This window comes from Phyllostomus discolor, chromosome 3, assembly GCF_004126475.2.
Source record: "Phyllostomus discolor isolate MPI-MPIP mPhyDis1 chromosome 3, mPhyDis1.pri.v3, whole genome shotgun sequence".
In the NCBI taxonomy this organism is placed as follows: domain Eukaryota; kingdom Metazoa; phylum Chordata; class Mammalia; order Chiroptera; family Phyllostomidae; genus Phyllostomus; species Phyllostomus discolor.
The window spans coordinates 194,912,258-194,924,956 of record NC_040905.2 but is presented as its reverse complement, the minus strand read 5'-3'; the positions used below and the strand labels follow the sequence as shown (position 1 = coordinate 194,924,956).

Below are 12,699 nucleotides of genomic sequence, written 5' to 3'. Positions count from 1 at the left end.
TCCTAAGTAATTCTTACATTCTCTCTCTGATGGGTCACTAAAATGAATTTGTGAACTAAATGATCATTTCTATGACACTTGGATGTGCCAAGTGCGTTACTGAATTTAGACTTTCTGTAGTAGTTGGAAGGAGAAAATATGTGTCATAGGGAACATAAAAAGCTCATATTCAAATACACAATAGGACAAAAGTATACAGCCTATTAAAAAGCATAATATGTCTATTGAAGTAAACAACTGAACTAAGTTTGAACGATGCTATCAGGCCTGTCGCCGCAGGTGTTTACCAGTACCTAAGCCTTATTTTTTGAAAGTGAGATGATAGCCCGGCTGGTGTGGCTCAGTGAATTGAGTGCTGGCCTGCTAACCAAAGGGATGCTGGTTCGACTCCCATTCCTGGTTTGGGCACATGCCTGGGTTGTAAGCCAGGTCCCCAGTGGGGGGCGTGCAAGAGGCAACCACACATTGATGTTTCTCTCCCTTTCTCCCTCCCCTCCCCTCAGTCTCAAAATAAATAAATAAAATCTTTTAAAAAAGAAGTTAAAAAAAAGTAAGATGACATAAAGTGTCAAAACCATACATGCCTTAGCATTCTTGGGGTTTCTCTGAACAGGGCTATAAATTTAGGAGGTGGTGTGATTGGTCAAAAGTTTCCATATTTGCTGACCTTTTAATTAAATACAGATACAGAAAACACCATAAAAATCAATGTTTGGTTAAATGAGTTCCCAGTTAAAAATAAACAGAACTGGCCCACCACTTCCAGAAGCCTCTCTGTGTGCCTTATCTCAGTGTCAACCCCTCTCGCCTTACTCACAAATAACCACAACCTCAGTGTCCATGTTGTTAATCCCCATAGCTCACGCAGTTGTAAGATAGATACTGGGGCTCAGAGTCATTATTTGCACCATTAAAATACTGTGTAGTAAATTAAAATTTCTGAAATGATTATTTATACCTTCCTATTTTACTTCCATCCACATTTAATGAATACATTCGCTAGGGTATTTGTTAGTATCTTGCCTCTTTCCAAAAAAAAAAAATTTTTTTTTAAATATGTTGGGTGGAACGCATGCTAAGAAATTGGCTCCACTAGGCGGCACTGCATTCTTTGATGTTCTCCAGTAGCTGGGAAGACAGAATTTACTGCAGCTGGGGAGTCAATGCATTTCTGTGAATGAAGCTACATATGAACACATGGGAAATCCACTGAATGACTTCTTTACCTTGCTACACATCACAAACAAGATCCCCTGTCTTAAAGTCCATACCCGAAGGTGCCCAGGAGTCCTGGTGACTGGCAGGCTCAGCAAGAGTGAACGTGCATTTCAACAACTACTTTTCCACTAACGACCTAAGTCCGTGAAATCGAGGGAGGGGGGCCAAGAACGTTTGGATCGGACAAAAGGGCCCTGTTTCCAAGCTTAAATGAAATACAGCTGCTTTACAGCTGTGCTACCTTCCCTACTGTAAGTCAAGTCACAGAACGGAATGAAACTTTCAATGGTCACCACTATGATTTTCAGGAATTCTGAGCGTCCCCATGGGCTCTGAGGTGATCAATTATTTGCTTTCTGGATTCCACTCTTTGACCCGTACACACATTACCACTCATCACAGGGGCAAATTTCCACTGTAAATTTACATGGTATCATACGCATATCATCTTCTATCATCTACTTTCACCCCAGTGTTTGTTGTTTGATTTTGTTTTCCAGATTAAAACAACATCTGAGGAACAGAACTATGAACTCTTTAGTTCTAGAGGTTTGGAGGGGGATTCTTAGATTAAATTTACTGTTGTGTGTGCGTGTGTGTGTGTGATTTACAGCCACTTACAGTTCTCTAATCCTGTAATTCTCCACATAACAGGCAGGCTTGGGTGCCAAGCATGCGTTAGAGACAGCAGGACATCATGCATACGCATGGGACATTTCTAGTTCAAAGCTGGCCCCAGATCAGACCAAAAGGCCAGCAACTGTGCCCAAGCATCGACCAAAAGTGTCAGCTGGAATGTGCTCACATTTTACGTGTCCACTGATGTCTACATTTTAAACTTAGAGTTATAAAATTAGCTTGACTGATCAAATGTGTTTTGTGGCACATGTCATTTTATTCCTCTCATTTTTTGTGTGCCTGAGATTTACTCCTTAAAATGCAAACTCTCTGATTTGGAAATTCAATGGAGGTACATAAACCTCTTTTTAAAAAAGCTGAGAATGGAAAAAACTACTTCCCATAGCTTGCTTTCTTTTGCTTTTGCTTTTCTTTTTCAAGTGCTTGTACCACCTGCAGGCAAACTGGCAGCTGTCAAATCAGCTTCAGACCCAGTGAACAGTACAGAATAGTTTTTTAAATATGGGCTTTCAAACCAAACTGTATCAGGACCAGGAAGTAGGCTTGGCAGTTTTTTTACTCCTCAATGTCGCTTCCAGGCCGTGACTCCTCTGTGTTCCTGGAAAAAGTCATGCTTGCTCCCTTGTTCTATCCGCCCTCATCTCCATCCCCAACTGATCTGGTCACTTCCTCACACCCACTGATGACTTCATGCCTGGGCTCACACAATCCATATCACATCCCACCATCATCCTGGGTGACCTCAGGGTTTGCGTGCGTGACTCATCCCACCGTTATTCCCACAGTTCCTTGATAATCTTAGATGACCTTGATCTCCCCTCTCCTCAACCACCATTACTTTGGACTTGAAATGTTCAAGTCCAAAGGCCCAGATTCCAGCCACTCCCACTCACCCTTCCAACTCCCACTGGCTTGTCCTCACCATACCTGCTCTTGAGTCTTTTCAAGCCCTCTCACCTCCAGCTTCCTTCATTTTTCTCCCCACCCATCATGGCGATCCTGTCTTCCCCTTCACCTCTTTTCAGGTAAGACCATGTGAACTATCACTACTAACTACTGTCTTCCTGTATTCTCAACGACCCTGCCTCCTCATGCTTTTGCTACACCCACCTGGCAAAGTCCCATGTCAAGGTTAACCACTGTGCTGATTTCTGAAAACTAAACACCCATGTAGGGTGCCATACCCTGCTGGAGAAAAATCATACCACCGTGCCGGTGAACACCATTATGAATCTACGGTGTTCGACGTTAGGTGGTCTCTCAGTGCTGTCCGGGAATCTTTGTATGTGTTGTTTATCAACTCTCTAGCTTCAAGAGAAGATACTTCCTCCCAGCACAAGCCCATGTTCATCATAAGTAAGAGCTCAAGATAATATTTTCTGTTTGTACGTAAAAAGCTAATAACTGGAACCTAATCAGCAAAAGAAAAAAGCAAACAAAATATAACCAGAGATGTTGAAATTAAGAACAATCTAATAGTAGCCAGAGAGGAGAGGGGAGGGGACAGTGGGGAGAAGGGTTTTCAGGAACTACTATAAAGGGCACATGGACAAAATCAAGGGGGAGGGTGGAAGCAAGGGAGGGAGGTGGGTTTGGCTAGGGTCAGGGGGAGGAGTGGAGAGAAACTGCAGACAACTGTAATTGAACAACAATAAATAAAATAAAATAAAATAAAATAAAATAAAATAAAATAAAATAAAATAAAAATATATTAAAAAAAAACTAATACCAGTGTCTTGCATTACAGCACCTCCAGGCATCTCATCAACACCATGCCATCAATTATCCTTCCACTCGTCTGTAGCGTTCACCTCTTTTTCTATTTTCAACTAGCTCTTTCACTTCTTTAAAAAAAAATCCAGATAAATCCTATGCCTTTTCTAGTTAGTCTCATTTCTTCTTCTCCTTCTCCTTTTTCTTCTTCTTTATTACAACCACACTACTTGGGGAGAAAAAGCCTTCATTAAATACCCCACTTCGTCTCAGCTCAACTCCTCACCCCACCACTCTATCTAACCAAGCTTTTCTCATTCCACCAGCGGCCTTCCAGTTGGAACATTCAATTGTGTCATTTCCAGAAATTGTGTTACTGCCTGTCCGCAGCATTCAACATCAAGCATCACTATCTTCTTCTTGGAAAGTTCTTTCATCCTCACCCACCCCAAATGTGCATTTAAGTACATGTATGCATCTGCACTCATACATACATGTGGGAAAGTATAACAGCAGCGCGATGGAACCACACAGACATTAGTTGATGGTACAAGTAGGTCCTATTGGGGAACTGGGAGCTTTCAGATGTCACCACCAAGGACAATGCAAATTCCTACTACATCTCAGGGATGAGAGCCAGGGAGTGAGTTAGTCTGGTTGTAGTTTTTACCCAATCCCATGAGTCAAATGTGGGGTCAAAATCAACAGCAAGGCCCAGTTCAGAAAGTGAGAATGATAAGGTTGGCACAAGAGCAGGTGGAAAACCAGTGAAGAGGATCCTGGGGACCATGACAAACCATCTTGTGCTGATCATGGCTGAGTATTACCTGTTGGGATACACTGCTCTGTAGGCCTGACATAGGACAGGTGACAAGGGTTTGCCTCCAGGTTCTTCCCGGGAGTTTGTGGGCCTCTTGGAAAATCCGGGATGCCCTGGATTCGCTCCCACAGCCCCTGGGGGGCATTCTGATTGCCCTCATGCCCTACAGTGCACACAGAACAGACATCCATGTCTCTGCATCAGGACCAGCTCTCTGAGGCTCCCAGGTCAGGGCCCATAACAAGCCTACTCTTCATACCATTTTTTTTATCCCTACCTCCTTAAACGGAGGCAGAAAACGGGAAAACTGCTGACCTCACAGCATGAGGCATTAAAAAGCAGCAGCTTCAGCAATGAGCTGAGCATTTACTAAGAGAAGAACAATGCAATCAGACGCTGTTATGGATTGCTGGCAACTGGGACTGAAATCTGACCATTTATTTATTCTATAGATGTGAGTTACACACCTCACCCCCAATTCATTAGGGCAAGCTGAGAGATAGGCAATCTTTTTTTTTTTTTTTTTTAAATAATTTGTTTTCTTTTTCTTTTATAATTATATTTCATTGATTATGTTATTACATTTGTCCAAGTTTTCCCCCTTTGACCTCCTAGGCAATCTTTTAATGCTGCCAAGACCTCTTAGCTCTCGACAAATCAAACCTCAGCAGACACACGGTGGTTTTTCTTTCACTTCCTGTGGGAACATTTCTGGCGAAATCTGGGTCAGTGATGGTCTACCGCTGCATTTACAGCAATGACCAATTTCTAACTCGGCTTTATCTGATCTGCTCTGGAAAACATTTTCAGCCGCTATGGGCAGGCCTGTTCAATTGTGCAGACCTGCAATCATTTTTTAAAAATCTCTCAACCATCAAAGATTTGATCTGGTCTGCTGAGTCTGCGCTGACCTCACTTCGTTCGGCAAGGCCAGGCCTCTGGACCCCAACCGGCCACTGCGGCCTTCCAGCTGTGTCTTGTACTGCGTCTGCCCAAGCACTTCCATATCTCCTCTCTCCTGCTACTGAAGGAACGCAATGGCCACTTCCTTACCGAGGATGGGGAAACTCAGACAGGGGAAGATCTTGTGATAAGACCTTGATGCCGCTGCATTACAATCAGCACTCGGGCCCGGTAGCGCCTCCCCACTTCATGAAATTAACAGGCCATATGGTCATGCCCCAGGCAAGAAGAAAGTCGGCGAGGGCCAAGAGGAATACCCATGGTTGCCTTCCACCGTGTCCTGATTTATGATAAACATGGACAGTAAAGCCATGGGCAAATAAACATGGATTTTGTCACGGGTGAAGCAAATGGTGTGCTGGTATTCAGGCCTTCCATCTGCACTGGGGAGAGAGAGCAGATGTTCCCCGTCAGCCCCTCCTTGCTTCCCCTGCCCTCTGCCTTTCCCACATTCTGCAGCTGGATCCGGCAGCGTCCCAACCTCAGGCTCACGTCCTACCCAATGCCTGAGCCAGCGCGGGCCGTGGGCCTTGGCGGGAAGAGTGTCCAAAACTAAGAGGCTCACCCAGGGTCTTCCCTTTTGTCTGGATTACCTTGGCTGCCTATCCGTTTCCATAAATAACCCTGGCCCCCATCCAGACTTGATGGAGACCCAAGCCGTCGCTCCTCTGGGGTTCTGTCTAGGACACTGCCTACTACGATGCTCCCTTTCTCAGATGGGCACCCTCATTGTCCCGCTATCCTCAACTCTTAACGGTTTTCTTTTCCCAGGTCAGACAGATTCTGGCTCCAGTTGGCCAGCTGCCCTCTCCCCTGTTGGCAGTCCCTGCCCCTCTGACCAGACACTCCATTGATTGCCAGTTACTTTATTGTAACCAAGACTGTTGCTCCCTTGGCCAGTGGGCACCAGCTGCATATTCAGATTCAGTCTTTGGAGCTGGGTCAGTTACCCCTAATTCACATGTGGCTTTCACTCAGATCCCTCCTAGTCAACCAGTTGCATTTGGGACTTATCCATAATGCCTTACATCTAGTTTCTTCCAGATATACCATGACTTGCTTTAAGAAAATTACAATACAAACAGCCATGGCAGCAAATGATTTTTACTATCATCTGGGATGCTTCATATGTAAAAATTGACTACAGGTTTTTAAAACATGGGAACTTTCCAACACGCATTGGAAATTATTTAATTTACATAAAAATCCAGTTTATAAAAACATAATACCACCCGTTCACTGCCCAATACCCACCTCATGCCCCCATGTCCCTCTCTGGCCAGATTTTAGATTCCACAATCAATAACTACAATCATGTTCTTCCAAAAACCCAGATCAGATGAAATCCAACACTTTGCCTATTTGTACCTGCACATATTCCATTGAAAATGCTGGAGAGAAACACATAACCATGTTGTCTGTTTTTTTCTTTCAGTTCGTGACCTCAAATCCCAGGGGGACCTTGAAGGGATCCAGAAATCTGACTGTAATTACTCTTGAACTGTCCTTGAACTCCCAGCACTTCTTCCCCCTTCCTCACTGCCAGCGGAGGATCTTGCTTCCCATTTTGCAGAGCAAACAGAAACAGGGAGAAGGGGTCGCCTGCACACTGCCATCACAAGGCTCCAGCCTACTCATGGGTCCCAGAGGCCCCACTGTCACTCTCGTGTCAGGATAATCCACTCGTGCCCTCAGTGACATCCTCACTCTCCAACTCAAGATACCATTCTCCCCATTGTCTCCTCTTTCTCCTGCCTCATCAACTCTTCCCAGTCTCTGGATCATTCTCAACCGTACTCAAACACACTCTAGTATCTCTAAAAGCAGCCTCCTTTGAGGCCACATTAGCCTTCATCTATGCCTTCCTTTCTCCTTTTCCCTTTAGAACAGAATTCCTTGCAAGAGTCAACAGTCCTGCCATCTTTCATCCCTTTTGTCTTATTCTCATGAAAATCCAACTCATTCAATGTTTACTTCCACCTTCCCACCAATACAGCTCCCGTTCAGGGTACCAGTAACCTCCACACTGCTGAATCCAAAGGTCGATCCTCAGGCCTCAAATTTCTTGCCATATCAGCAACACCTGCCAAAGATGATCACCCACCCCCACTTTCTTACATTCCAGGTCGCCACTTCTCCTAGTTCTCTGCCGAACTCGTTTCTCACCCTTTCTTTGTTTCATTGGCTGACTCCTCATTATCTCCCCCAAGAGTCCAGAGCTCTATCCTAGGACCTTTTCTCTATTTACCTTCATCCTCTTGGTGATCTCTCCCAACCGCCTGGCATGAAACACCATGCGAATGCTGATGAGTCCCATCTTTATGTCACCAGCTCAGACCTCCCTGTTGAACTCCAGACTCATACATCGAACTGTCCACTGGAAACTTCCACTCAGGTATCAAGTAGGTACCTCTAATGTAACATTTCAAAGACTGAGCTTTTGTTTCCCCTCCATAACAGATTTTTTTTTTATTTTTAGAGAGGGAAAGGAGGGAGATAGAGAGAGAGAGAAACATCAATGTGCGGTTGCTGGGGGTTATGGCCTGCAACCCAGGCATGTACCCTGGCTGGGAATCAAACCTGGGACACTTTGGTTCCCAGCCGGTGCTCAATCCACTGAGCTACGCCAGCCAGGGACCCCTCCATAACAGATCTTCCCAGTCATCTCCATTCTGTTAAAGTGAAACTCCGCCCTACTAGTTGTATAAGCCAAAACCCATGAAGCATCTTTGACTTTTTTCTTTCTCTCATGTTCCACTTCTGCTCAACAAGAACTCCCTTGAGCTGCACCATAAAAATATATCCATCATTCACCACCTCCACTGCTACTATGTTGGTCCAAGTAGGTTTCATCTGTTTCTTGAATTACCATAATATCCTCCCAACTGGCTCCCTGCTTCTACCCTTGCCCCCTCTTAAGTTGTTTCATCAAAGCAGCTAGTGTATTCCTTTTAAAAGGGCAGTGTGTTCTAAACCCTCCAACGGATTCTCATCTCACTAAAATAAAAGGCAAAGTCCGCACCTCAGTATGTAGATGCCTTCATAATCAATCTGGGCCATTACTTCTTTGATCACATCTCCTGCCACTCTCCTTCACTCACTCTATTCTGGCCACATTAGCCTTCCTGCTGCCTTTTGAACACATCAAGTATGCTCTCAACTCAGGGCCAGTGCCCTTGCTGTGCCTTCTGCCAGGAGTGTGCTTCCCCCTGACATCTGCATGGCTTACTCCTTTTTGTTGTTGTTGTTGTTGTTGTTGTTGTTTTTGGTCACAACTCAAACATCATCTTATTAGAAAGGCTTTCTCTGACCATCCTATAATGGTATACCCACTCCCTAGCCCCTGCACTACAAATCAACACAGCACATATTCACCTGCCTACTTGTAAATTGTGCCCTCTGCTCCATGAAGTCAGAGACTGTGCTGTATTTACTGTGACAACCTCAGCACCCATAAATGCATCTACCACATAGGAGATGTTCTAACCACAGGCCCACAACCCAGGCATGTGCCCTGACTGGGAATCAAACCAGTGACCCTTTGGTTCAAGGGCCAGCACTCAATCCCCTGAGCCACACCAGCCAGGGCCTTATTTTATAATTGGGCAATGTCAAAGACTGAGTCCACATCATTCTCCATGTGAGGAACATGTATGTACATTTTGTTGGCACAAAAGGGGAAGACTGTGGTATCAGGAAAAATGATAAAATCATATTAACATAGTTAAGAAAAAACTGTGTATAACTTTGGATGGGTCTGGTTTAGAGGCCTGGTCACGGCTGGCCTAAAACCCAAGGCAGAGCTCTCCCATGGCACTGGAGCCAGGAGCCCAGGTTGTGAGTCCTGCCGTCTCAGGCCATTACTCTGCCCAGCTACCTTTCAGGTAATTACATACTGATTTGCAGTAACATTGGAGCAGGACTCTACCACACAGCTAATACCCTAGGTGCCTGGGGAAGCGTGTCAGCAAATGAACCATAATTTTAAAATCGTGGAGATGTATAGATGTTAGAGGTCACCTCGGTGCACTTCATCAGATGCATAAATTACCTCTTCCGCCTAAGTACCAAGGATCTGTTTAGTCTCTGCATCTTGGGGTAGGTTGCTCACCATTCCATGAAGCAGTTAGTTCCAAATTGGACCAGCTCTAAATGCCGAGGAATTTGTCCTCATCTTGTGTTCGCAGTTGCCTCCCTGAAATTGATATCCACCACTCTGGGTTTTGATGCTACTTTCACGGCTGGTTGTACATGCATGTCTCCAGTGCCAGATTAGATGGTCGTAAATGGTCGTAAATGGAGCACAGGCTGTTAAATCCTGCCACTTTCCAGGTAGGCAATCAAACTACAATTCTGAAAACAAACAAACGACTACCCTTGACATGGTGATTCTAATTGTGGTCACTTCATTCTAAGAAACCCCCATTCCTCCAATTACAGAGGCTGCAAAGCAATCAGTTCACCTCCCCAGACTTTTTTGAGGAGGGCGATCACGTGACTCAGTCTGCAGGAGGTGTAACTTCTGGTTCTGTGGCTTGAGTGTAGCAGTGTTTCTAAGAGAGGCAAGACATCAAGAGCTCCTTTTGTCCTCAGTGAGCGGTCCCCTTATCCCAAGGGCCTCCACAATTGTCTCAATTTCTTCTTCCATGAAACTAAAAAACTCCATAAGCTACCCTTTTCGGGTTGCCTGGTACTCACAGCTGAATGTGCTCCTAACGAACGATTATATAACCAACGAAAATTATATTTCAGAAGACTTTGTAACAGCAAAAGGAAATGTTCATGAAAAGGCTGAATGAAAAATCTCAAAGTAAAATGTATATGGAGTAAATATAATTACGATAAAATCTATGCAAAGAGACCCCACCCCCAGATTTGTTTGACCTTGAGATTACAGGCATTTTTTCTTTTAAAATGTTAATATATTCATGGAGTGTCAGGTTCCATGCTGAGCACTTCTAGATTATTTCATTCTTTTCACTTTCTTGTACATCTCACATTTTGTGTAGAAGGAAAAAATATTTAAGGAAATTAAAAATCCTTTGTCTTGGAAAATCTAAAGAAAAAAATCTACCTTCTCCCCACCACCCCGAAATTAGCCAAGTATGTTTTGGGTAAAATCTACAGAAGTAAACTTCGCCAGTCCTCTCTACTTTACTAACATTACCATTCGGATTTGTCAGCTACCTAGGAAAATGTGGACCAGAAGTAATGAAAGACAGACAGGAAATTGCCCTGGCCAGGTGGCTCAGTTGGTTAGAGTGTCATCCTGATACACCAACATTAGCGGGTTCATTGCAGGTTCTAGCTCCCATCAGGACACATACAAGGAGCCACCAATGAATGCATAAATAAGTGAAACAACATAGGGATCTTTCTCTCTCTCTCTCCCTCCCCCTTAAAATCAATCAATAAAAATAAAATAAAATACTCTCTTCCTCAGCCCTGTCTATGGAGGTGGCAGCCATCTCTTACTTGGCACCATGGCTGCCCTCAGACCCCACAAAAACCCAAGATTGCCAAAAAGAGGGCCAAGAAGTTCACCTGGCATTAGTTAGACCAATATGTCAAAATTAAGCAGAACTGGTGGAAACCCAGAGGTATTGACAATAGGATGCACAGAAGATTCAAGGGCCAGATCCTGATGCCCAACATTGGTTATGGGAGCAACAAGAAAACAAAGCACACGTTGCCTAGTGGTTGGCACAGAAGGGGGAGTCCGTGGCATCAGGAACAATAGAGTCATGTTAACAGGTAGTTAAGAAAAGATGGTGTGTGACTTTGGATGGGGCTCGTTTAGAGGCCAGGTAATGGCTGGCCTACTTCCTGGTCCACAATGTCAAGGAGCTTGAAGTGCCGCTGATGTGCAATGAATCTCACTGTGCTGAGATGGCTCACGCCTCCTCAAAGAACCGCAAAGCCATCGTGGGAAGAGTAACCCAACCGGACATCTGAGTCACCAATCCCAATGCCGGGCTGCGCAGCAAAGAAAACGAGTAGACAGATTGTGTGCACATTGTATTTGTGTTAATAAAACCTTAAAATTCTGCCAAAAACAAGAAAAAGTAAAATAAAAGACTGGCAGGAAATTGACAAATTAACCTCAACTACAGAAAAATTTAAATGATAACTGCTTGATTTCATTGCTACCACATAAATATAATAATTGTTCAGAAGTGAGGGGAAAGCAACCGAGTTCTATGATTTCAGCATTAGAATGGTAGGCTGCTGTTGGGTATATAAACATCATTTTCAAGGAAGAAGCTCTTGAAATGCAGAGCCATTCAAATCCAAACTGATCTTATGGCTTGGAGTTAATTAACTGAACTCCACTTGTGTGTAAACTGAATTTTAAAATATAACCCAGATATGTAGATGGCACTATTTCTGACCTGCAGTGATGCCACGCTATCTCATTTCCTTGATTCCATGGTCCGTTTCAAGACAGAAACTGCGGGAGGTGGTGATGCATTTTGTCCAGTGATGTGGTGACACAGACATAACACCACCCAGGCAGGTGAAGATTTCTGCTTAACTCAGGCTAAAGCAGGAAACTTGGCTCCATCCTTCAGCCCCCCGGGGAAACAATCCAAGTGGTTTTGGCAACAGCAATACCCACAACTCAGCCATCCAATTCAGCTGTCAGAGCGAGGCTGGGAGTTGTCTTTCTCTGGAGCTGCCTGGGGAAAGGTGGGGCTTCAGGGGTGGCCGCCAGCAAAGCTGTCATGTGACTGTCTTTGATTTTCTTTGGATTCCAAGGGCCTGGGCTGGGACACATCCAAGGGGCTTCTAAGCACCAAAGAGTATATTTATGGTCACTGCCTTCGTTTTAGAGACCCCTTAACCTCATTTACTTCCTTAACTTCCAAGGAGCACATATCCATCAAATGCAGACACTGAAAATTCCAAGCCACTGTCTCCACTTCCTCTTCCCACCATGTCTGCCGTGGGAGGGAGGAGCAGGGTGAGGGATGGGGCATTGGATCTGTGGTCCTAGCTCCCTCATGTTGGCACTAGGTTGCTTTTATACTTCCTGTACCCTTCCCATGCAGCTCACAGACACACCTCAGCACCCGAGCCAAGTTGAGGCGATGAGATAGCTACAAGGGATGTGTCCGGTTGCAGAGCTTTGCGAAACTCTCCAGGTCTCTAATCCCTGCTTGGCGAATCATCGGCATGTCAGGAGATGAGTTAAAATCATCTCCAAGGTAGCCGGAGCTACCAGGCCTATGGCTGAGGTCCTGCACCCCGCTGACAGGCCTCCAGTGGCTGCTGACTTGAGCTTGTTTTTTTTTTTCTTTTTTAAAGTAGAGCAAAAAGATTTTACTTTTATTAAATGTTCCCTG

The 12,699-nt window shown here is 44.6% G+C and overlaps 1 protein-coding gene and 1 pseudogene across 7 annotated transcripts in view; one reads left to right on the top strand and one right to left on the bottom strand.

The window, feature by feature from the left end:
- Positions 1 to 12,699, bottom strand: part of PALM2AKAP2 (PALM2 and AKAP2 fusion) — a 411,865-nt gene that overhangs the window by 275,108 nt on the left and 124,058 nt on the right. The window lies entirely within an intron of this gene.
- LOC114493086 lies at positions 9,899 to 11,409 on the top strand (annotated as a pseudogene).